Raw genomic sequence first — 27,009 nt, 5'->3', positions numbered from 1 at the left:
AAGTTTGTTAACCGGGAATGTCCATTGGGCCAAGATGAGGCTTTTTCAATAGAGGCCCGGGGAGAAAAGCTCCATAGTAGATATGCACAAAAAATCAACAAGAAGTTTAGCAAGAAATTATTACAGTCATAATATTTACATGCAATAGATGATACAAGATAAAAACCAGGAGTTGATACAGTATGTTCTAGTTACAAACAATCGATGGTCAAACAAGAAGTAGTACAAACATTAACAGTTTTATCAATATAAGATTCCTAAATAGGAAATGTACATATTAATCCCCCGGCAGTGGAAAGTTGAAGGTAGGATAGGTTGTGAGGGAGTTCTAGTCAGTTCAGGGAGTGAAAGGAATAACAGTGGTGGCAAAAGGATTTAGAGCTAGTATTAAATTTGGCAATTTTATTGTAGCAAAATGCAAGTTTAGTTTTGAGGGATGCTTGCAGGTTGGTAAGTAGAGGAGCCCCATACATGAGGGAGGGGAGGAGGTATGTGGTAGAGAGGGTAAGCTTAGCTGAAGATGTGAGGTAGCGATTGTGCCGGTAAAGCATTCCTAGTTTTTGATGGATTTTCTTAACGTTGGCTTGGAGGTGTAGGTCGAATTTTAACTGTTTGTCTATAAGGATGCCTAAAAGCTTAGTATGGGAGACTATTTTGATGGGATATTATTTTGGCTAACTATGAAGAAAGTGTTTGTGACTATTTTGGTGTTTTTAGAAGGGGTAAAGATCATAATTTTAGTTTTGGATGCGTTAAGGGCTAAGTGAGTATTCTGCATCCAAATCTCTGTGCTGTCTAATGCAGCTTGTGTTATCTGTATAAGTTTAGGAAGGGATTTTGCAGAGCAAATAATGGTTGTCATCTGCATATTGGATGTGTTTGGCAGAAGGGATGTATTTATGGAAGTCATTTATGAAGATATTGAATAGAAGTAGACACAGGATAGATCCTTGGGGGACACCAGTCTGAGTGTTAAGGTAGGGTGAGGTGGCATTATTCCATCTGGTGGCTTGCTGTCTGTCAGAGAGATAACTGAAAACCAATTCAGAGAGGAGGGAAAGAGATTGAGTTGGTTGAGCTTAGAAAGAAGAAGAGTGTGGGATATTGTACCAAAGGCCTTAGAAAGGTCTAAGAGAAGAGCAGATACAATATTATCAGAATCACAAGGGTGGTTGATGATTTCAAGAAATTATAGAAGGGCTGTGGAGGTACTATGGGCAGGTCGAAATCCATGTTGTATAGGGGTAAGTGGTTATCTACGAGGTAGGATAGAAGTTGAAGGTGAATACATTTTTCAGGGATTTTTGAGATTGGGGAGAGGATGGAAATGGGGCAGAAGTTGGGGATGTCAGTGCTGTTGCTTCCTTTGTGCAAGGGAATGATAAAGGCTTTTTTCCAGAGAAGGGTTATGTAAGATTCTTGGATAGAATGGTTGATTAGTATACAAATAGGGAGTGCAATGCCATCTGCAGCTAGCTTAAGGAAGTTAGTTGGAAAGCTGTCATGGGTGTTTCAACAGGGTTTTAGTTTTAGGAGGAATTTTTTATAGTGGATACTGGGATGAGTTTTAAGGAAAAGAGAGAGGGGTTTGAAGTAAGTGTTGTAGGGGAAGAGGTTATGAGAAATAGGAGTTGGTGGACTTATGGAGTTCTTGGGATAAGATGTGGTGAGCTTAGCAGTAGAATCAATGAAGGTGTTGCATTTGGTGGCAATGATTTGGTCAGGGGAGTGGGGGGGTCAAGGCAGGAATTAACCTTTTGGCCAGGACTGAGGAGGTTAGTGATACTGCTCCAGAATTTTTTCGGATTGGATTTGTGGTTGGTTTGACGTTTAGAGTAGTAGGATTTGTGGTCAGAAGCAATTAGTTTTTTTTTTTTTTAATTTATTGGAAAGTTGTTTAAATTTTGTGAGGGTGTTGGATGTTTTACGTTTTTGGTAGAGTTTCCATGCTTTGTCACACGTATGCATGAGAGCTAATGTCTGTTTGGAAAGCCATGGGGAAGTAATAGATTTTACACTTTTACTTTTGGGAGGAGAGAAGGAGTTTAGAATGTTAGTAAAAGTAGTGTTAAAGTAATTAAAAGCATTGTTAAGAGGAAGAGTTTTCAGAGGGATCCATTTTATTAATTTCAGGTTATCTGAAAAGGATTGTAGGTTGAAATTTTTGAGGTTGCAGGTTAAGATATAGTTATGCTGTAAATGTATGGTGGATGGGGTGTGACTAATGAAGGCAGGCGAGTGGTCACTAAGATAATCAGGTAAAGTGCTGCTATCTGAGATATTTTTGGGGTAGGAAACTAAAATCCAGTCTAGAATGCTTCCAGAGGAGCTGTCTTTATTGGGTCTAGTAGGAAAGTTAACTAATTGGGAGACGTTGTATAAGCTGATTGCTGGGAGGAGGTGATTGACAGAATGGAAGTCCAGTTAATGTTAACATCTCCTAGGATGATTGTTTCATTGGAGATATCAGCTGAGAACCAGGTAAGTATGTCCTCTAGAAGGGGAATGTTATTTGCAGGAGGGATGCAAAGGGTGGCTATGACTATGTTTTTTGTGGTTGTTGATTTTTAGGAGGGGTAGGGTTATTTTGGCTGTACTGAATTTTGGTATTCTGTTAGTATATGGTGTTACTGTTAGGGAGGAGGAAAAGAGCAAAGCTACCCCACCTCCTTTCTTTTGGATTCTGTCATTTCTAATGATTTTGTATTTGGAGGGGATTTTGCAGTCTTTCAGATGTGGTTTGAGCCATGATTTTGTGACTGCTACTATGTCAGGGCAGTTGTGAGTGAGCCAGGCATGGAAAGTAGGTAGTTTGTTGCATAGGCTTTGGGCATTAATGGTAGTGATAAGTAGAGATTTGTGGGGAAGGAAGGTAGGGGTTGGAGGTTGATTTGAGTGCTGGTTTACAGGAGGTCCGGGGTTGGTATGAATGTTGCCAGACAGAAGGATAGAGATGAGTTTGAGGATGTGGCTTAGAAGTTTAGAGGCAACATTAGAGTCAGGGTTGAATGAAAGCATGCATAAGGTATTGGGTTGTGATGGATGGGGTGGATGGTTGGGTAAGTGAGGAACTTGATGGTGAAGAGGAGAGAGTCATCGGTTTGGTAGAGATGAGGTGAAATGCAGGAAGTGAAGCAGGGTTCTATTCTGGAGTGTAGAGAGTTAGTATGTAGGGGAGGGGAATGGTAGAAGATAAGGAGATGGGTTAGGTGGAATAGGAGGCAGAGAGAGAGGGAAAGGAGGATTTGGAGTAAAAGGGCTACAGGTGTGATATGCTTGGTTGTGATAGGGTGGGGGTGGAGGTGAGGAGTAAGGAGTGATGTGTTAAGTTGTGTGTAAAGAGAAGGTAGTGATATGCAGTAGTAGGTTAGTCTGGAGTAGGAGTGAAGGAATTGATGTCTAGAGAGAGATAAGGTGAATTATGAGGAGTAGGTGGAGTGGGGAATGATATGTTGAGCAAAGTGGAGTGAGTCAGGGGAGGTGATAGGTGATGTGGGTGGGGTGGAGTGTTGTTAAGATGATTTGCTTGTGGGAGTGGTGTAGTGGATGTAAATGTAGAGGTAGTGGGTTCATACCTCTCAACTTGGAACCATCAAAAATCTGGACAAGGCCCATGAAAAATAGGTACAAATCTGTACACTGATAAAAATATAATTTGCATACATGAGTACGTAACCCCACCCACTCCAATGGAATTGTGGGATACTAACTTTGAAACACAAACTAAAGAACAGACAACCAAAATATGGCACCAGAGTCCCGCTGCAGCCTTCCAATGCCCTATTACCTGGCTATTTCACCCCATTTACAATAAACACTAATGTGTGCATTCTGCTTTACTTCTACAATGATTATTTGGATTTTATTTTTTCATTTTGCAGCACATCAATGCACAAACACTAGCAGACATCTGATAAACAAAGCAATACTGTCTCATAATGAAAACAGACTTGGCATTAAAACTTCTCTGCCCTTGAAACTCACATTCATTGAAACTGCACCACATCCAAAGAAAATGCATCTGGCCAGTGGTGGATAAAGATTACCTTTGGGCTGTTTTCACATCACTGGCCCCTTGCACACAAAACAAGAAACATACGTGCGTTTGTTTCTTTGACACACCTTCCTGACTTTATTAAGTTATATTCCTTGTATAACACAGCACACCTGTTAGAGCACATTTTAAAATTTCTTGTTTGAACATTTTTCCAGTAGGCTGTACTGTAGGCAATGAAAGAAAATGCATGAACCATTAATTACAAAACTACCCAATTCAGAACGTTTCCATCATAAAAGTGTACCACACCCAAACTATAAATAGAATGTCAGTAGTGTAAGCCATAGGCATCTTACAGCTTCTTACACTTATTTTCAATTTCAGTTTTTTTTTTTGGGGGGGGGGCAAAAGGTCAAAAACCAGGGACACATTTTAAACATTGCTTGTATAATTTTGGAATGTTGCTGGAATAAAATGTGTTACCACCATGCATCTCACTGGTAAGTGTTGAACCAAGAACCCTATACACGAGGCTCAGTGCAACATACCACTATGCTAAATCAGCAATAAGAAGACTGAAACTTAATGGCTACCATTTAGTGAATTCAGTTCTCATGTCTCCCCATAGTTCTCAACCTCTTAGCACAAAAAACCTGGACAAACAAAGCCAATAATGTGGGAATACAAATACAGTTCTCACTTCTCATAGTTCTCAACTCTTAAAATAAAAAACCTGGACAAACAACAAAGCCAGTAATGGGGGGAAATAGAAATTCTGTTCTCACGTCTCACCATAGCTGTCATCTTTTAGCAAAAAAAAAATCTAGGCAGCACTCAGAAATGGTTGTGGCTAGGGACTTTAGGCAAAGGTACCTCTAGCCACCAGGTGTATTACTTTAACTCCTCAGTTCTCTTATGTGCCTCATTCCATTCGCTTAGTGTTTGTAGGACTCCTTCTACATATCCCACCTTTCTCTAAACTTTTCAGGTGTTTTCTTTTAACATTGCATTTGGACTAATATCTTATGTAACTTGACATCTTTATAGCTTCTTCTTCTACTTCCAGTGCTAGCATTTCCATATATCTTTATATAATTTGTGTATTCCACTGCTTCTCAAATTAGCTATTTTAGTAGGTGCTTTATCCTTATTCTGTTTTCTACTTTTTCTTTGCCTAGTTATGGGACAAAGATTTTTTTCATAAAATTAATCTAATGTTTTAGTGCAAATTTAGCACGTTACACTCTGCATTCACCATCTCTCAGCACAGAAAAAAATAAAAAGAACACACACGCACACACACACACACACACACACACACACACACACACACACACACATACATTTCTTTACCTGATTCCAAGTGCCTTTTCATTCTGTTCTCGCAGCCTGTCCCGAGTGTCTGCCAGCAGCTTGCAAAGTAAAGTCTATCTCGCATCCTGCCTTCTCGGCAACAGAGTGAAGAGCCAGCCTGTTCTAATTCCCACAGCCTGCCCAATTCTCAGAAGCAGAGTAAAAATCCAGCCTGTTCTAATTCCCGCAGGCCTACCCATTCTCGGCAGCAAAGTGAAGAGACTGAAGTAAAGTTCTAATCCCTGCCTTTCTGCTGTATAAGACACAGCAACAAAACTGCTGTTTAACGCCCGCCATCTGGAAATAATTATGCGAGCTCCTTGAGCTCAGTTACGACTGGCTGGTAGCCCTGCCAGTGCTGACATCATTGCGCACATGATGATGTCAGCTCCAGCAGCTCAAAAATTGAAAAAACAAAACAAAAAAAAGCATAAAAATCGGAAATGAAGGGGTGCCACTCGGGAATCGTGGCACCCCTTCATTTGGACCCCAAAACTCGGTAAAAAACGAGTAATTTGGTATGGTTGGGAGGTATGGTGGGGATGTGTGGGAAATGGGGGCAGGGCGGGGAGCGGAATGGGCAAAGCCAACTAGAAGGAATCTGTGAGACCAGAATGTCTGCAAAAACTATCAGTGAAAACACAACTGCTATTCGGAGGATAGACTACAGGTAAACCTGAAATGAGTGCTGAGTGTGCGAGGTAGTGGGTAACAGGGTAGGTACACAGTAGGAAATGACTGAGAGAATGTAACAGAATCAAAATGCTGAGAGAACCGGGAACAGGGCAGTAGTACACAGAAGTAATTAAGCATATGAATGGAGGTATACTGCCATCTAGTGGCTAAATTAAGAAAGGCTAAATGTGGGTCATATAAAAGGAAAAATGCTGGGAGGGAGAAAGGCTGTGGGGGGAGTAGGGGTGGGAGACCGGCTTTAAACAGCCTGTGTGCACACTGTATGTTTAGGTAAAAAAGTTAATTATAAGGTAAGAACCAAGGTTAAGGTGCTTAACATACACTCTAATAGTGTAAATAACTGGCATATGCAGTATAGTCTACTGGTCAAGCTAAAGGGGCAGTGGCCAACTAAGTGAGAGGTCCTTAGAATGCACAGACTATTCAAATAGATTTTCAATCACACAGCAGCTATGAATGTAATGCTTAAAGTTAATATGCTGCAAGGTTCTTCATGATAAATATGCTTAAATTAAACAATGACAAAATTCTCAGTAAACTTGTAGGTGTAGGGCCTTGTGGCAGAGTTCCTGCAATACTGAGATCAGATGAAATGACTGCAGGCAATGAAACAATGAAAACATTCTCAGTAACTGTACTCTATGAATATCCCCTCAGTGGTGTCACCTCTTACACTCAGTCACTATCTTCCTTCATAGAGCAGAACCTGCGGTCACCTCGTCTGACTTCAATATTGCAGGAGTCCTGTCAAAAGGACCTACACTTGCAAGTTTACTGAGAATTTTGTCATTGCTTAATAGCCTGTGATCACTCAATCTGAATATGATATTGCTGGAGCTCTGCCACAAGACCATACACCTGCAAGTTTACTGAGAATATTTTCATTGTTTTAGTTTAAGCATATTTATCATGAAGAATCTTGCTGCATATTAACTATAAGCACTTACATGCATGTCTGCTCTATGACTGAAAATATATGTTGCTGGACAACAATATATAATCACAGGTTGTGATTGCATGGTAGTGAAAAAGTTATTCGGGGCAGGTAGTGTTATGAGTGCTCCTATGGCATGTGCATCGTGTACTGGCTTGTACAGCAGTTCTGGGATGGTGTGTGTACTATACGATTGAAACAGCTCCCTTGTCAAAGGAGCATTGATAATGTACTGCTCACTGTTGTGTGTGCATTAACATCTGTAGCTCCTTTTCAGCATTCTGACTAAATCAGATTTTTCAAATTATATTCACAATTCCTTTCTTACTACACACATTTATTTTAGTTATTAATTTTTGTAATATATGAATAATTTGTTGAACGATGATTGTGCATATTGCATGTAATTTCAGCAAATGTACAATTAAATTTGAAGTTCATATAAATTATATTATTTTATTTTTTAGTCAATGTTACTTTAAATTTTGAATGTATTTTTGGCACCAAAATGTTTTTAAATATCAGGCAGTTGTTCTTTAAAGTGTTCTGATGAAGTCCACTATTGTGTGGATGAAAGCGCTTAACCAGGATATGTTGTAATTTTTCTTCAATAAATTCAGAATTAACTTTATTTTGGTCCAAGCTTTGGTTTTACCATAGGAACGAGTACATTATGCCATCCTGTCTCAGCACTCTGTGAGTTATTTACGTTGTTGATGAATGACTCAAAGAGTCAACTAGGTTGAGCAGGCATGATCTAACTATCACAAAACCAAACTGCATGGGATCTAGAGTGTGGAGATTCCCTATATCCTTGTTAATTAGGTCCATGATGATATGCTCCATAGCCTTACATATCAGACTCATCAGGCTAATGGGGCTATAATTCCCAGGGTCTGTAGTTGTTCACCCTTTATGGAGAGGGATGACTATATCAGTGCACCATTAGGTAGGGACAAAGCCTGAGGTGAGGCTGTGATTGAACAGAGCACACAGATGTGGTGCCAGTTCACTTTGTAGTTCATATAGAACATATCCAGGGATATTATTGGATCCCATGGAAGCTATATTCTTGGCCTCAGACAATGCAGCTTTAACCTGTGCTGGAGTAATGCTGGGTGCCTGGTATTCCTCCGATACTGTAATTGGTCCTTTAGGGTTGGAGTGGGGGGGTAAAGTTGATACTGAATCTGTCGGCCAGTATGTTGGCAATATCTGTTGACTTAGTACAGAAGGTACCATTGTGCAGTAACTCAGAGCAAACCTGGATATTGTCATGGAGATTCTTGATATAACTATAGAAGGCTTTGTGGTTGTTTTTAGTGTATCCCGCAATTTTGCTTTCATAGTTAGCTTTAGAAGTTTTGATTAGGGATCTCAACTTTTTGTTGAGGCTAATAAGGGAGTTTTTCCAGTCTTGGGACTTCACTTTTTTCTGCAATAGTTTCTTCCTTCTGTTGTAAAGTTTATTAATGGTGGGGGACCACCATATTGGCTTCCTTTTTTTGGAGGAGAGCATCTTGGTTCTGTTGGGTATGACTAGTTCCATGCATTTATGTATGTGTTCGTACAGTGTACTGGTGTATGATCCGGTAGTCATGCATCTATTTTCTATTGACATGGGTGCCTTGAAGTTAGCCACCTCTGTTTTTAGGAGCCCAAAGTCAGCTTTGGAGAAGTTTTTCATGGTGGTCACCTTTGCAGGGGGTGTGGGTGAAATGTGGATTTCTATGGTGATTAGTTTGTGGTTGGATCTAACCAGGGAGGAATTGACTATTGGTGTAGAGTAACAGTTGCCCATGTTAGTAATAACTAGGTCAAGGATATTGCTTCCTCTAGTGGGGGTAAGAATGAGCTTGTCCAGGACATTGGAATTGATAAATTCTAGGAGGTGTTGGGCCAGTGTATTGGTGCATGAGTAGTTTTCCCAATTGATGGAGGAGTAGTTTAAGTCACCTAGTATGAGAGTGTTAGGTTGGACCCTAATAGTTTCCAGGTGTGCTTAGGAATGTGGAGTGAGAATCTTGGGTAATGGTTGGGGACCTATAGCAGGCCACGACCTGAATCGCCTTCTTATCCAATATTAGTTGTACCTGAAGTATTTCAGATGTGTTATGCTGGGCTACTATTCTGGAGGTATGCATATCCTTTATGAATATGGAGACACCACTGCCTTTGGAGCTTTGCTCAATGTTTTGGGGATGAAAGGTGTGGAATGAGTTATAGCCTGGTAATGCAAGTGTACTTTTTGCTGCTTTAAACCAGGTCTCCATTACAGCACAATTGGCAATGTTCTCCATTTTGAGGAGTGCTTTGAGCAAGTGCATCTTGAGATTTAGACTTCTAACATTGAGAAGCATGACCCTCAGACTGCATTTATTTATAGCTGTTATGGTGGTAATTTGGTCTTTGGTACATTGCCTAAAAAAGACACTATAGCAGTGGCAACAGCCTTAGCCAGTATCCAGAAACCCAGGAGTGACAGATGCAAGCCATCTTTGGCAAAGCATCCAGGTCTGTCAATCATGTCATCCTAAGAAGACAGACACTGGATCCCCTTAGAATGATACCAGAAACTTAGCCAATTGTTGAAGTCAATCATTTTCTGCTTGTACTGCGGTATCATTCTGAGCAACAGTAGGATGCTGCTCAGGGATAGGGTCATACCTGCCTAGGCCACATAATCTGGAGCTCCTCCATGTCTCTTTTCATGTAATCCAGGGAGGTGCATCTCAGGTCATTCACACCCACATGGACAGTGATAGAGTCATATTTTTACTTGTTGTGGAGTGACCTGAGTGTGTGTGTTATGTGTCGGATTCTGGCACCTGATAGACAGCTGACTGTTATCTTCTCCTTATTCAACTTAGTGACTGTGACATCCGTGTGCCTCACTATCGAGTTGCCTTTGATTAGTGTATTGGGCAAGCTGTTTTGCCTTAGGGGCTTAGGTTGAGGGGAAAACTATGCAGGTGAGCTATGTGTCTTGTGGTTTGTGCTGTGTTGTGGTGGATGAGTGCATTTCTGCCTTGGAGGTCTCTGCTGTTTAGGTAGATTTCTATCGAGAACCTCTGTGATGGTGGGTGTATGGTTTGTGTTTTTATGTGAGAGCTGTGATGGTGGGTGTTCTGGATGGCTATGTGTTGCATGTGGTGTGGTGCAGGTGTTGACCTTCTCCTCTTGACCAGCTATTCCAGTCTTGGCTTGAGAGTGCATGGCTTCCAATTTGGACATAAATGTACATCTTTCACAAGTCTGAGTGTTGGGAAGTAAGAAGAGAGGGTTCTCTGTGTACTCTTGTTTGGCATCTACTTCTCTGAAGTACAGGCCAACACTAAGGGACTCTGGCTAACAAAGTTTGTAGATGACTGCAAACCGGGAGCCATTATTGAATCCCTAAATTATGTGGATATTCTACAAAAGGGCATTACAGAAACAGATGCTTAGTGCCAGAGCCATGGGCTCAAGCTTAATGCCAAGAAATGTACAGTAATCCCCTTTGGGAAAAAAACATGCACCCATGAATTACCACATAGGTGGCAGTACACTAAACACCGAAAGTGTGATGAGAGACTTAGGGATACAGGTGGACAGTGGTCTCACTTTCGATAACCACATCACCACAACAGTCAGGAAATCCTTCTATGTGGCACACCTCATCACTAAGGGCTTTTCATCCAGAAAAAAAAGAGGTCATTGTCCCACTGTACTCATCCCTCATTAGACCCATTATAGAGTACAACGCCCTGTTTGGTATGTACCTCACAAGACATCTGTAACAGCTGCAAAGGCCGCAGAAATACCTCACTAAAAGAATCACAGGCCTAAAGCAGATGTTCTATGCTGACCATCTAAAAAAACTCCAGCTATACTCTGTGGCATATTGTCTACTCAGAGGCAATCTCTGCTTAACATACAGGGCCATGTCAAACCCTGAGCTGTTTGACATGCTCCACTTAAAGAAATCCCAATCCCTCAGAGCCACATGCTCCAGGGATCTAAACTTTGTAATCACAATGAACAAAACATGCTGGAGGGATAGGTTCCTGACCCAGAGACTCCCCATATTCTGGAATAGAGTGCCCATACATGTCAAGCAGAGCACCTCCTTGGACCTCTTCAAAAGGAACCTTGACGATTGGATGGGAGATAGGAAATTCACCCCAGGAATTGCGTCAGTCACCCTGCTAGACAGGGGCCCAGGGAAGTAAATATTGTGGGAAGAAATATCCACGGAATTGCTATGGCTAGGCTTGTGTAGACCCTAGGGCCGATAGCCTAGTACCAACCTATGAACCTATGAAACTATACATGAGGCAGTAGCTACACTACCTCAGAATGCCCAAGTTCACCAGGATAATAGGAGAAACCCACAGAACTGACCTTTATACATGTCAGGAGGGATGGTCATTATTACTAAGTACTGGAGCTGTTTCCTTATATATTCCTTTTACAGGAAAAATGTCACTCAAGGTGTCTAAGTCTGCACAGAGCACTGCCAGACACTTGAGTGGAAACTAATACGTAGACCCTGACAATTTAAGGATGCAGTATTTAGGCAGATATTCTGAAATTGGAAAGAAATCAAGCAGTACTTACTGAAAAATAAAGAATTTGCTTGTCAAGAATGATGAAAAGACTATTTTTGTTTTTTTTTATTTTTGTGCATACATTATATATTATCATTGGCATTAATTTTCATTACATCAGTATGGCAGGATTTATGTTAGAAATGATTCTTTGACACTTTAGCACATTTGCCGGCACTATATGAGTACAGTTCCCATTTCCCCTACCCTCTTAATTACTTCTGCATTACAAACAGTACTATTTGTGCACGATTCCACTATTTTAATTTCCCACCTTCAGAATTCTTTCACTGTACTTGCACTTAATATTTCCGGGCTACAGCATGTGCTTGTATATTAGTTTTTCTTATAGGTAAGCTGTTTTGTTTACATTCTGTGCTTGTGCTTGCAAGCACCTTTCCATGGCTGCTAACACTGTTGCTTACCTTTCCATGGCTGCTAACACTATTGCTGACCATGAAAAAATTCTTGCAAATGTGCAGGTGCAATGAGCAGCATGCATGTTCGATTTGCATTGCTACTCATTGAGCTAACATGCATAAAACCTGTAGGCTTAGTCAAATCCTACATGGATGTTAATGAATTCTAGGGATACATTTTTTAAATCTTAATTTTTACCATTTATTCAATATCCTTGCATCATTCAACAGTCATTCTATTAAATTGCAAAGTATTTATATCCAACACCATCAGTTCCTAATGTTATCTCTTTATTCACCTCCTTTAATACATGCTTCAGCTCATCATCTGATTCATTCTTAATACTCTTGCCTCTCTTTTTCCCTTTTACATTCCATCTCTATATACACTTCTTAAGATTTCCTTCCTGAAGTCCTTGTGAATAGGATATATACATATATAGTTATATATGCACACACACACACACACACACACACACACACACACACACACACACACACACACACACACACACACACACACACACACACACACACACACACACACACACACACACACACACACACACACAGACGTGCATGTGCGTGTGTGTGTGTGTGTGTGTGTGTGTGTGTGTGTGTGTGTGTGTGTGTGTATAAACTGTATCTCTGAGAAATGTAGTGCTCTGTCATACTATATTCACTAAAGTTTAAAGTACACCCCCCTCATTTACTCTGATAGTTTGAAAGTTCTATATTTCTGAGGTTTGTGACTACATTCCTTGCAATTTCAAATGGCATCTTCTCCTTAAACAGTAATTTAGTTGTTAAATCAAATAATAAGTAACAAGTGTGTTTCCTGAAATACAGAGATATTTGTTTGTTTATCTTATTTTATTTTCATTATGTTTTTAACTAGGTAGGTGGGCCAGTCAGTGTCCCTTTCCAGCCATGACATGGGCCAGTTATAAATTTCACAAGCATTATACGTATTAGCAGATCAGAGTAAATACAATTTACAATACAGCCATTCCCTGGGATTCAGTAAGCTTCCATGCAGGAATAGCTTATTCCTGCATGGAAATGACCATTTAAGAGCAGCACGGTAGCACGCCATGCATAGTTATGAAGGTGCGCTGCCTCTGCTCCTAAATGGACACAGAGCGTGGATAAGTGCAGAGGGTGTGTCTGAGGGCAGAACTCTCACAGTATACATGCCCCTGCACTCAAGAATTGCCGTTCAGCAATTACAGTGAGCAAGAATGCTCATAGGGGGTTGCCACCTCTTCAAATGCCCAAAGTGGGACTGTTAGTGTACAAACCTGACATGTCACAGGACAAAACACACCCACAGCCATTGCAAAGGTCAAAGCCCCACTTTCCTGGAAAACCTTACGCTCATAGCAACAGAAACATGCCAGGATTTCTGTAAAATGTGCAGATGCATGCAGAAATCCACAGCAATAAGTGAAATCTGTCCCTTCTTAGCGAAAATAACACTAGAAATATTTTTTTTATTCAACTGATTAAATTTAACTGTGGCTGAGCGGGTTTGCCCATTGCTTAGCTACATATACTCTAGCTTAAATGGCACAAGAAGGTAAATAGCAAGATACATTCAATCACAACAGTACTGCAATACTGTAGGGGTAAGAATGTTCGCTTTGCAAAAAATCATTCCCGGCTCGATCCTCACTATAATAGGTTCATAGGTAGGTATTAGGCTATCAGCCCAAGGGCCTATGCAAGCCTAGCCAACAAGGTTCCCTGGCTTACGCCACCCAATAAAGTTATTTTCCTGTGCCACTGTTAAGCAGAGACACAGAAGTGATCCCTGGGGTGTATTTTCTATTTCCCATCCCCTCATCAAGATTTTTCTTGAAGAGTGCTAATGAAGAACTTTGCTTGACATGGATGGGTAGCCTGTTCCAGAGTATGGGAAGTCTCTGGGATAGGAAACTATCCCTCCAGCATGTCCTGTTTATTGTAATGACAAGGTTTAAGTCCCTAGAGTGTGTAGGCTGGAATGATTGGGATTTCTTTAGGTGTAGCATGTCCAACGGCTCTGGGTTTGACATAGCTTTATATGTTAGGCAGAGATCACCTCAGAGTAGGTGATATGCTACGGAGTAAAGCTGGAGTTTTTTGAGGCGGTCAGTGTAGGGCAATTGTTTGAGGCCAGTAATCCTCTTTGTGAGGTACATCTGTGGCCTTTCCAGCTGCTGCAGATGTCTTGTGAGGTACATTCCAAAAGGGACGTTGTACTCTATAATGGGTCTAATGAGTGATGAGTAGAGGGTAACGATGACCTCTTTTTTCCTGGACGAGAACCCTTTTATGATGAGGTGTGCCACGTAGAAGGACTTCCTGACTACTGTGGCAATGTGACTATCAAAGGAGAGACTACTGTCCACCTGGGTCCCAAGGTCTCTTATCATGCATTCAGTGTTAAGTGGATTGCTGCCTATGTGTTAGTTCATGGGTACAGAGTTTTTACCAAAGGGGATGACACTGCACTTTTTGGCATTGAGCTTGAGGCTATGGCTCTGACACCAGGCATCTGTCTCAGAGAGGCCCTTCTGTAGGATGATCACATCATTTGGGGATTTGACTATAGCTCCTAGTTTGCAGTCATCTGTGAACTTTGTTAGCCAGAGGCCTTCTGTGTTAGCCTGTACTTTAGAGAAGTAGATACCAAACAGGAGCGGTCCCAGGACGGAACCCTGTGGTACTCCACTTGTCATTGGTTTGAGGTCAGATCTGGAGTCTGCAACTTTTACAGTGTGGGTTCTGTCAGTGAGTCAGTTGGCAACCCATCTTGTGACGTAGGGATTTATGCCTAGTTTATTGAGTTTAGCTATAATTCCAGAATGGGAGATGGTGTCGAAAGCCTTGGCAAGGTCAAGATAGGCTGTGTGAACCACTTTACCCTCATCTACGGCTTTGGTGACTGCCTCAAAGACGTTGATCAGGTTTAGGAGACATGATCTGCCTTTCACAAACCTGAACTGTGTGGGATCCAGAGTTTGGAGGTTACCAATGTCTTTGTTTATGAGTTTCATGATGATACGTTCCATGGCTTTGCAAACCAGGCTCATCAGGCTAATGGGGCAGTAGTTCCCGGGGTCTGTCATGGCTCCTCCTTTGTGGAGTGGGATAACCATCACAGTGCGCCATTCAATGGGCACAAAGCCTGAGTTGAGGCTATGACTGAACACAGTACTTAGGTGGGGTGCTAGTTCATTCTGTAGTTCGTGTAGGATGCAGCCTGGGATGTTGTCATGTCCCATGGATGTTGTATTCTTGGCTTTGGAGAGTGAGGTTTTTACTCATTACTGTCACCCACACTGTGCTACATAATAAAACTGTCTAGGAATCCCTGAATAAGACTATTGTAATTACAAGGTCAGACTGTAAAACCATGGGAGACTTATAGACAGAAATCAGTGAAGGGATACACAGCAATATCTAAATAACACACTCAACTGTGATGTACACTGTTTTATTTTTAGCAGACACAGCCATGGTTCAAATCCTGGGAGTGGTAATAAGCTGTATGCAGAATCATACCCCTCAACTGTACAGATTTGTTCAGAATGTCCAGATAATTGGCCCATATCCACTGCCTGTTACCTTGTCCCCTGGCAAATCAGTGTGATGATCTCTGAAATTTAGGCAGTTTTTAATGACATATAACTGGCTGCCAGATCTGTAAATATTCAGAAAATGTATGTGAAAACAAACCTGTCATTGTAGCAACTCACCAAAGTTTATGAGGGCAATTGTCAAAATATGTCCCAGTTCCTCCTGTATGTTGTCAAGCCTTGACCAGAGTGTGTGCAATAAGAGATTGAGAGGTATGTGTATAACATCAGCCTGGAATCTGGGAATATGCGTAGAAACAGTCAGGCAGTGGTAACAAACAATACTTCCACAGGTATAGCAGATAAGAGGTGTATACTGCAGATAAAACACAATTCACGTATATAGTTGTCTGCAAACATACCACTGTCCAAACTAAGGCCATACGGTAGTGTAATAATATCTGTAAGGTACAGATTACAGCAGTGACTAAGAAAGTAGTGAGAACTACATTGTTAATTGACATCTCCCTCTCCCCCCACCATATCTGCAACAATAATCTAAACACAGAACTCAATGGGTATGTGTACAATTAAATCTACTGGTGGGACATATGTCCTATTGTTTGATAAAAATTGAACTGTGTTTCTATGAATGTGCCATGTTTAAATACTCTCACATCGGTGGCATGCTGCCATCAATGTAACCTGCATGTTGTTGTAATGGCCACTGTGGTTCCATATATGCATGTGTTCTGTTTGCTATGCAACAGTTCCATATCTGGTGTTTTGGGTTAATGGGAATATCTATGTATGCTGTTATACCTAATCCTGGAATGTGTTGACTATTACTAACCCCGTGGGAGCAGGTGCGGACAGGAAACTGTCAACCATCATCAGGTCCGGGTTCTGGTGTGCAGCGAGCTAGACAGGGAGTTTGGAGATCAGCTACGCCAGCTTGAGGGCTGCATGGCGCATTTAGAGGGTCAGCCTACCCCTCCAATCCAGCCCCCAGCACAGCCATCTTCGGAGCCATGAAGGTGCAGTGGTGACTGCCCATGGATGGGGATGTCAGTCTCACTGTTTCCATTTGGGGGATCATAGTTTTCCGACTTCCAAACACCCCTCCCCATCCAAGGTGTTTACCCCCCACGTGTCATATACCACCCCTGTTTGCTGTCTTGTCTGTCATCCTATCCAACCTACCTTCCCAAATATACCTACTATCCTTCCTATCCTTCCCCAACATCCCACTCTCAAAAAAAAAGAAAAAAGGGAAATCTGTTCCCCCCCAAAAAATCTTGCCCCATACATAGCTGTCCATTTCTCACATGTGTCCACTGGACACATGCAATCTGGTCTAACTGGCTTCTCAACATATTATTGTTGTCCTCATCCCTCTCTGACAGGTTTGAGTGTCCAAATCTACCTCCAAATCAGTGTGTATGCACAACTGTTGCTGTAGAAGAAATAGGGAGCTTTGGACCTTCCCTAAACCTGTTCTGCACATCCCTAGCTATTTTCCCTACTGTCTTTCCCTCTTTGTGCCCCTTTTTCACAACTTTCCTATCACCTCTTTTTCTTTTCTTTTAAAGAAATTAGCACAGGGGTAAGTGGGAGAAAGCACTTTTAAGCAGCAGTAAGTGGATTTAATCCTGTTTACGCATGGGTAAGCAATGCCTACACAGGATATGCAATTTCAAGGCTGAATGTAAGAATATTTAACTGGAAGTTAGCATTGCTTACCATCTCACAAACCTGTGCAAACCCACTTACAACTGCTTAAAAGTGCCTTAATCACTCTGTATCCAACAGCCCTTGTTTTGCCCAGCAACAAAATAAACAGCCTTTGCAAATCTCAAACCCAGGACCCTGCATACCATAGCCAACACAATTTACCACTAACCCATGTCAGACATAAACAACTTGGTTGTTTTCTCAAATGTATCATCCAGCACAGTCATTCAACAGTAGAAGAAATTAATTTATATATGTAGATGTATGTATATATACATATAAATATATATCTATAAATATATATATATATATATATATATATATATATATATATATATATATATATGTCTATATATGTATGTATGTATATATATATATATATATATATATATATATATATATATATATATATATATATATAAAGAACACAACAAATATATATATGACCAAAGGCACCGTTAATGTGAGTAAGGGGGCCCAATTTAAGTACCTCTTGTAATTATTGATATCATCCCCTCCTCCACAGCCAAACAGATCTGCTTTGCAACCCAATTTCAATACTTGCAAGTCTCATACCCAGGACCCTAAACAACATAGCCACAAGAAGTTAACAGTAATCCATCTCACCTGTACAATGTCAGGATGGTATCAATAAGATATCATGCAGAACAGTCTGTCTACCATAGGCAATGCACAATGTGGAAGCAGTAAACATTCCAGTGATACATATATACACACACACACACACACACATATATATATATACATATATATATATATATATATATATATATATATATATATATATATATATATATATATATATATACATATATATATAGATATATATGTCTATACATATATTACTACGTATATATACATATATATATATATATATATATATAAATATATATATATATATATATATATATATATATATATATATATATATGAAGATGCATATTTAGAGGGTGCACAGCATATTGAACAGCCAGTATTCCTACAGTTGCCACCTTTTAAAATGGCAGTGTCTGATTCTCTCATAAAAAAGACAATTATTGCATGAAACATATACCCACAGAGTAGTCAAAGGATATGACACCACACACAGGTTTGCATACATAAGAAATGTTTATTTGTGTACTATTTCAGTTGTATATGCCATATAGCTGTTAGGTGTTTGAAATACATACTAACTGTGTAATGCAACTCTTAAGCAAAACATTTTATACAGTAACCTGAAAGCATAACATATGTTGCTGTGCAGGGCAAAGCCTTCAAGTAGTACAACAGTAAATAAACACTGGTCCAGAAGAAAAAAATCATTCAACAGTAAGTAATACAGATGTAGTTCAGCAGCCTCCAATTACACTCTGTACTCAACCGCTAGGGGGAAAAGAATTAAGTTGTCACAGTGAAGATGTATCTGTTACATAATGCTTAACTTAAAACATCACTATCACACTGACAAACAGAACTGTCTAAAAGACAATAAGCACTAACCCACCAATGTTCCCAAGGTGAAATGTATGAAAATGTACAGCCATATACCTTAAGGTGTCTTACTACTGATATCCCTCATATGTTGTAACAGCCTAGGTTATATATGGTACATACCCCTCCCTCATAGAATGACTTAGAAGGGCATATAACAGTGTTGCATACACTGATGTCTGGACTGTACAAGGACACACACATTTTGTTCAGCTGTAGCCAACATATATATATATATATATATATATATATATATATGGACCCTACCCCACAATATGTATAGGGGTCCACAACATCACTGGAATGATGGCAGGAATGCCAGAATGGCATTATGATAGGCCACTACTTAACCTCTTACTGAATGACATATGGACAAAGCCTGGTATATAGGTGGAGGACAGAGGCTGGAACACAGGGCCATATCTGAAATATTGTTATTATACACTGAAAAGGTTGCTGGTGTTACAGGATTGGTTGCAACATACCCTTATTCAGGAATATGAAGTCAGAAACACAAATGGATGTAGCCATGTACTGACAGCACTCAACAGACAGAATGCCAGTGATATATCTGAGACAAGAACTGTGTAGTGAACAGACAAAACATAACAGCCAATTCTTTGGCCAGCATGTAGATAGGCCCACAGCTGAGAGTTATGCAGACAGACTGCATTTCATGCTAAACTAGTATGTATACACAAACCCAGTAAAACTAGCGGTATACAACGTATATAACAACACTACTCACACTGTAGGTCTGGAATCTTATACAAATATGTAGTTGGCCTGTGTCTGCAAATCCTGTTGTAAGAGGTACTGCTACCTGCTGTCTGTAACACTGCTGCCCACATGCAGGAAGGATGTCCTCCATACAGGAAAGGAAAATGGACAATGCCCAAATGATTTAGTAATTGATAGTAGTGGGTTGCCATGAAGTGGTAATTGGAAGTACTACACAGCTGGCTGCATGCAGGTAGCAAGTGGTGGACTCTGATTGGTGTAGTGGCCATCACCTGATGAACATAATAGTGGGACAAATGGCCTACAGTAGGGACATGTCTGAAACATCACCTTTATACAGTGCTACAACAGTGTATATACCACTATTACAATGGCAACTGTTACAGATCTATACAATGGCATATTACAATACTGCATTCCACAACCCTTGCAACCTGTAATGTGGTCCTAACATGAGCAATGAATGTGTAATATGGAATCGTATGTTAGGACAGTAAATATGGGGAATACATACCTTCACAAACACTGGAAGCATACGTATGCATACACTCCAAATAACATATTGTGGAAGCAGCTTTTGAGGTACTGACAGCATGCACTCTTCATGAGTATGGACCTTCCAGCAAGTACAGGTCCTCAATGTCACACCAAGAAATGGTCTGCTGTCCAAGACGTTTGGCCATCAAATGTGCCCACTTACCTGTAACAGAGGCAGCTGTCATTTGCATACATCTTACAAGCCATGGAATTGATCCCATACCCAACATGTAGCACCCAGGGGTTGTACACGTAGCCTTACCTCACCATTGCATATACCATGACAAACAGTACAATCATGTATGTGGCGAGGATGTATGGGACAGGATTAATGTAGAAAATAAACAGATTGCCATCCAAGACAGATGACTTCACATGTTTCAAACTGGTCATGCAGGCTGCCTAGTAACATGCCACAAAACTGAGGGAGTTACAGTAATGTCTAGCAAGTACTGGCTGTGCAGTACCTGTGTCGGCAATTGCCTGTACTCTGCATAAGTGTGGCCCATGAGTTAGGGAAATCAGATGGGACAGTTATTCCACAGTAAACATCAGCCAGGGCTCTCTATAGGTAGCATATGCATAACATCAAAAGTCCCCCAAAGGCATGTGTTGCAATGTGTACTGGTGTACCAAGACCAAGTTGGAAACCTACAGACAGTATCAATTAAGATAAATGTGCTGCACAAGCAACACCTCACACCACCACAGGCCTACCATGCCCATCTGTACCTTGCTGGAGCCAGTGTACACCTGTATATTTGCCATTCGTTAGCAGGGACTAGGCCAGTACACATGGTGTTCAGAGTATGGGACGCTGCAAAATGACACACATGTGTAGGCCGTAGTTGTCAATCATCTGCAAAAAGGCTGAGGATGGGGAGGGGTTGTCATCCTGAAAGACAACAGTGCACTGAAGCAGAGATCCAAAGCTAGCTAAGAATGGCTGTATCTGTACACAGCCAAGGTCATGAATTGTAGCAGACATAACCTTGACTCCACAGAAATAGTGACGGCACTGTGTAACCTCCAAGGGCTGTACACATGAGTTGACCTTGCAATCATGAAGAATTGGGGGATATTTGTAGGGCAGAGTGATCAAATACTGGAAAATGCAGATAGCCCATGCTAGTATACCCCTTCCAGGAATAGTGACTGCTGTAGTACACATAAAACTTGGTGCAATAAACCATCATGATAAAGGTGTGCACACATATGCACACATAAATTGTATGCAGCTCAATCAGCATCTGCTCAACTAACACATTTGTTTGATACTGCATTTGATTGCACAGGTCATATGTCACATATTAGGTTTGTGTAATGTTAACATATGCAGTAATGTGCCCCATGGTGTATTGGAAAAGAGGGAACCATATCAGTAAGGGTGTGTACACTCCCCATAGTTACAGTAAGGTTTGAAGGTTGTCAGTGTAATTGTATTTTATTGGCCATACATGTGCCGCTGATGATGAGGTCTGTAAATCAGACATCAGGCATTCACAAATGACAGCTGTCCACATATCATCCCAGGTATATGTTGGACAAACACATAGGGGCTGTGATGAGCAGAGCAAACATAACTGACACACATATATACATTCAGCAATGGTGTGTACACCTGAGAGTATGGTGCACAGTACATGCCAGGGTGCCGAACTGGTGCACAGTAATACTGTTTACATGGTTGCAGTGTGTTCCAGGGGAAGGGGCATTACCTACTAACACAATCCATGCATCACAGAGATGTATAATGTTGGTAACAGAGATTGACATTAGCTGCATTGCATGCTGTTGAATGCTATATGTCATGCATGTTGACAGGTGGGTGATGAGAGGTCTCTGTGTAATATCTTTGTGCAACCTCACCTGTAAGTGTGTATGTGTGTGTGTGTGTGTGTGTGTGTGTGTGTGTGGGGGTGTAATTTGTGTGTAAGTGCTATCTGGTGGAGTGGAGGAGGCTTGATGTATGTAGAATGCGTGTGTGTGTGTGTGTGTGTGTGTGTGTGTGTGTGTGTGTGTGTGTGTGTGTGTGTGTGTGTGTGTGTGTCCATGTATGCAGATGTGTGAGTGTGTGGTTGTTCATACCTCTCAACTTCCCTTAGAAATTGTGCAGTAGATGGAAATGGACAGACACATTAGACATCAGGAATACTTTTCTGAAATGTAATCACAGGAAAGCTGATATAATAATAAAGTCTGCAGCATGAAAGATACATTGGGAGGGATAACTAGACACCAGGGATACATTTTTAATTGCAATCAGAAGAAAGGTGAAAGAATATCCAAGTATGCAGCCCTAAAGATGCACTGGGGAATTACTAGACAACACCAGAGAGTGTTTCCAAATATTACTGTAGTCCATATAAAAGGTTAATAGAGCAACAGGTCTTGCATCTACTGAACAATAGTTAAGTATGAGACTCCAGTGCATGACATTATTGACTGACTGTAGTAGCCCATAACATATGGGGGCCATGCTCAAGATGTCTGGGCAAAACCAGGGTGAACACTTGATGACATCAGGGAGTCTTTGAAAAAAATGACTCCAATCAAGTTAAAGAGTTAATGGAGTAACAGGTCATGTTTTGTGATCACTTTTCTGAGCAATTAGATACATTCATGATTGGTATTATTGACTGTAATTATTCAGGACTGATGCAGGATGGGGAAAATAAGAGAAAAAACTAGGGATATTCTGTAAACTCAGGGGCAGGTAAGTAGTATGGCGGAATTTCAGTGTGTGTGTGTGTGTGTGTGTGTGTGTGTGTGTGTGTGTGTGTGTGTGTGTGTGTGTGTGTGTGGGTGGGTGTGTACTGTTAAGCAATGACATGCAGATCTTAAAGTGCATTTCTTGTTTTCCCCTCACAGGTGTTGAGGTGGGTCAGGGTACCTCCTGCAGGCAATCTGATATTGGTGCCCATACAGACACTGAAAATGATGATAGGTGTGTTGAGGCACAGGTGGGGTTGTCAGGGGCTGAAGCTGCACCATTGTTTGACATCCCACTGTTATCCACCCCATCCTTGCACACAGTCACATTGCCTATACATACCCCATCATCAGTGGTCATAGCTGAGGGACAGTTGGAGGTTGGTGGCATGGGACAGGACAGTGTGGTATCTATGGCATGTGTGTCTGGACACAGCAGCCATAGCTGGATGTCCGGTGGGGTATCACATAAGCAGATGTACAGGGGTGCTCATCAGAGGGCTGATGGTCATCATGCCACTGGCAGAAGTGCCACATCTGGTTCCACCAGACGCATGTTTCAGGCCATCATGGAGGTGAAGGCACATATGGAACAGTACACCAGACAGGCTCTGAGGCTGCAGAGAGCTACTTATTTAGCTGTTACTGACAACATCAGTGATCTTGCGGGTGCCCTCCATTATATCGCAGAGGTCATGGATAGACGGTTGGGTGAGATGGTGGGAATCCTCGACCATGGAATGTCTATGCTCAAGTATATGGTGAGAGTGGTGTGATGGCCACGTGGATGTAGGCCAGCAAACCAACAGCTGGAGGTCAATGTAGACATGCTAGAAATCAGAGCCACTCCTGCAGTGGCAGTACCAGTCCCCAGCACTGCAAGGGGTGCTGTCCACACCACAGCACAGTAGGCCATGTGCATGTGGCCCTGGCTGGTCCCAAGAGGGACCTGGATCCAGCAGACATATGTCATCATTAGGGGAGAGTACCATATTGTGGCTTGTACCTGGTGGTGCCCATGGAACACCTGGCAGGCACAATTCTCATGTCCATGGCTGGAGACGGTGAACTGCACACCCTGCCAGGTGCAGTCTGCAGCTGTCCAACAAACCCCAGTGTAGGGCAGCCACATGGCAGAACTTTGTTAATGCATACACATATTACCAACATAGCTAGGGCAACCCCATACCTACACACACCACATCACAACAGCCCAATTAATAATTAAACCCCTTCACTAACACACATGGTGTCAAACGTATGACTCAGCCTAGGTCTCTGGCAAACCAACAACACACTCTGTGCATATGATGATACCTGTGCCACATCCCTGTCATTCATAACATCAATGCAAGGACAGGCTAATATGGCTCTGATGCACAGGGTGACTGTACTATGGTGTACCAATATAATGCTGTGTAACGTGTTGTCAGCAGTAAAGTTTAGTGCTCACATGTCAGGAAGTGCAGTTGTCTAGCCATGATGCATTATAGTTGTTATTAACACTGAGAGACTGTGGTCTCCATAATGTATTCCTTTTGTGTTGTTGGTGTCTTTGTGTCAGCAGGATGATTATCTGCTGTTGTGTCCTACAAGGGGTATGGCATTGTGGTGATATCTTAGCTATGCCATATCCTGGGTACAGGTGAACACATGTCACAGTACTGTATAACAGTTAACTGCATGTGCCACATGGCTGATAGGTTTGGGGGTGTATACAGGTGAGTGCATGGTGGCTGATGTCAGCAGGCTTTTTACAGTGGACAATGGTAAGTGTACTGGGTGGTACACACCACATGTTTGTGTATAACACACACAGAGGCTTTGGTGTTGATGCAATAAACAGAGAATATGGTACACATGAATGTATGCACCTGTGCAAGGAACCCATTTTAGCCTATGTAATTCCACCAACACAGAATAGGCACAACAACACATTGGGAAATAAGCAGTCTGCTAGTTTAATGTCATTGGTGATGGTACTGGCAGGGTATATGTCCCCTTCCTCAATGTAGTGCAATCCTCAACTCTGTAAACATAGGTGTGCTGGTGTGGGTGGCACAGCTCTACTCTTTTGAGGGTGTGCTGTGCTGTAGAACAGCAGATAGTGTGATACACAACTGCTTAACCTGTTAACATGACCTGTACAGTATTATAGTCAGCTAAGTGGGGGGATACAGTCAACAGTAACTGCAATGATGGTGGCTGTGTCCACAAGAGCCACACCCAGCTATATATACCAACCCCCAGTATCGCTGTGCACCTATACAGTGGGGAAGAGGGCATTTACACATCTACCACTAGTTGTGATGAAATGTATTTCCACAGGATGATACCTATGAAATGTTAGCATTTGCCAGGCAGTTCTCAGACAGATGACCTCCTGGGACATGTATATTCTGCAAATGGAAGTAGATTCCTTTACATACACACACACTCTTACTTGGCAACAATGGGACTAGAACCCCTACCTAGGTATGTAGTGTTACTGATGTGTGTGTCCTTAATTGCACACACCACACAGCTTTTAGGATGAGGTGTGTTCCAGGTTACTTGTTACGTAAAGAACATCCCAGACCTGTACAGTACAGTAATGGGGGATGTGCTGGTTGTTTATGGGCAATGCATAGTGTGACATATTGTCATATACACATTAACAAACACATAACAGTCATACACACATCTGAGACACCTGGGCTTATCAGTGCTAACTAACTTGTCAGTGTGTCCATTCTGTTAGACATATTGCACACAGCACATGCATAACTGGGCTGGATAGTGTTTTCAGTTACCTTTATGGTTGATGGTGACAGTGATCCACATACAGTGGAACATAGGACATGTACCGGGGGTATCATGGTGTAAAGACAGTATACCCAGCACCCACACCCCACAGTGGATATTGTATGCACTGAAACCCATGATAATACTCTGACATACCCACCATCACACATTGACCAGGACTGCAATACAACCCCTTGTCTATCCCAAGAGTGCTACTACAGGGATATGCATCTAATGCACATGCCACAGGGATAGTAGGGTGATGCATTGCCATGGCTCTCCTACAGTAAGCAACATCACTATCCCTAATACTGTGTGGCAAGGTGTATTGTATTAGGAGGATGTGGCCTCAGAATTCTGTATCATACAAATATACACACATACACACACTTGCCAGAACTCAGAGGGTATCCCATGCCTATCAACCCATTTTCACAACAGTGTTGTGCTGGTTCTGCAAGCCCCAGGTAGCCCTTAGGGTGAAGAGTGTAACAAGGTACATGTAATGTCCAGTACAGCAGCAGCCGCATCTAACTATGGCAATGAGGGGTGCGGTGGGTGTGAAGGGCCTCAGGGTATTATCAACTACAGGTCTACAAACACACAGACACTGTTATTCTCAGTAATGCACACGTACACATTTGTCAGTACTGGGATCCATTGGTGCAGGTGTTTATAGGTGTGTGTACCAGGCTATTGTCCATGGAGAGATGGGAAGTGTAGGGGATGTGTGTACATTGGTATCATGCCACCTGCCATGTGTCAGCAGGCCATCTATTAACAGATACCAAAGGGGTGATCCTCAGGGTGAGAGTTACATGAAGCATCCACTGATCTGGTTGCCTCTTGCAGAGGGCCAGTGAGGTGCTCCAGTTGACATGTATGCAACATGTATTACATAACATGGTCAGTCTCTGTCTTGGAGACCTGTACCCAAGCATGGTCTGTTGATTGTGGTAGTGTAGTTGAGGTATCCATGGCATGTGGTGCATACAGGGTGTGGAGTCTTAGCTGTGGCATTCATAACATAGCTGGGCAGATATGTCAGTGTCACTCAAGCATAGATTGCCTGTAGCAGCCAAGACATCTGCAGATCTGTACAGAGGACAGACAAACATTAGCTAGCCAACTGGTTATGCAGTAGGATGACTGTGTTATCAGATGTCTGACACTGATAGGTATGCCAATAGTGCATGACAGCAGCCCTGAATGACATGTCCTATACACACAGTAGTCTACAGTTAATATCCACATGTCAGATCAAGATCCAGTAGCAAATACTTAATGACAAACAGCTCACACACCAAGAACACGATAGTCAGGACTCAGAGTCCATCTTTGCATGCAGGGCTGTTTGGTTCCAGGACTACAATATGCAATCTAGTCTTACTTGGGAATGCACTGTCAACAGTAGTAACGTAATGATACACTACATGCCAGTGTGACTGCATATAAC

This window comes from Protopterus annectens, chromosome 2.part1 (assembly GCF_019279795.1).
Source record: "Protopterus annectens isolate FY-2018-M chromosome 2.part1, PAN1.0, whole genome shotgun sequence".
Taxonomy (NCBI): Eukaryota; Metazoa; Chordata; order Ceratodontiformes; family Protopteridae; genus Protopterus; species Protopterus annectens.
This window is presented reverse-complemented; position numbering follows the sequence as displayed.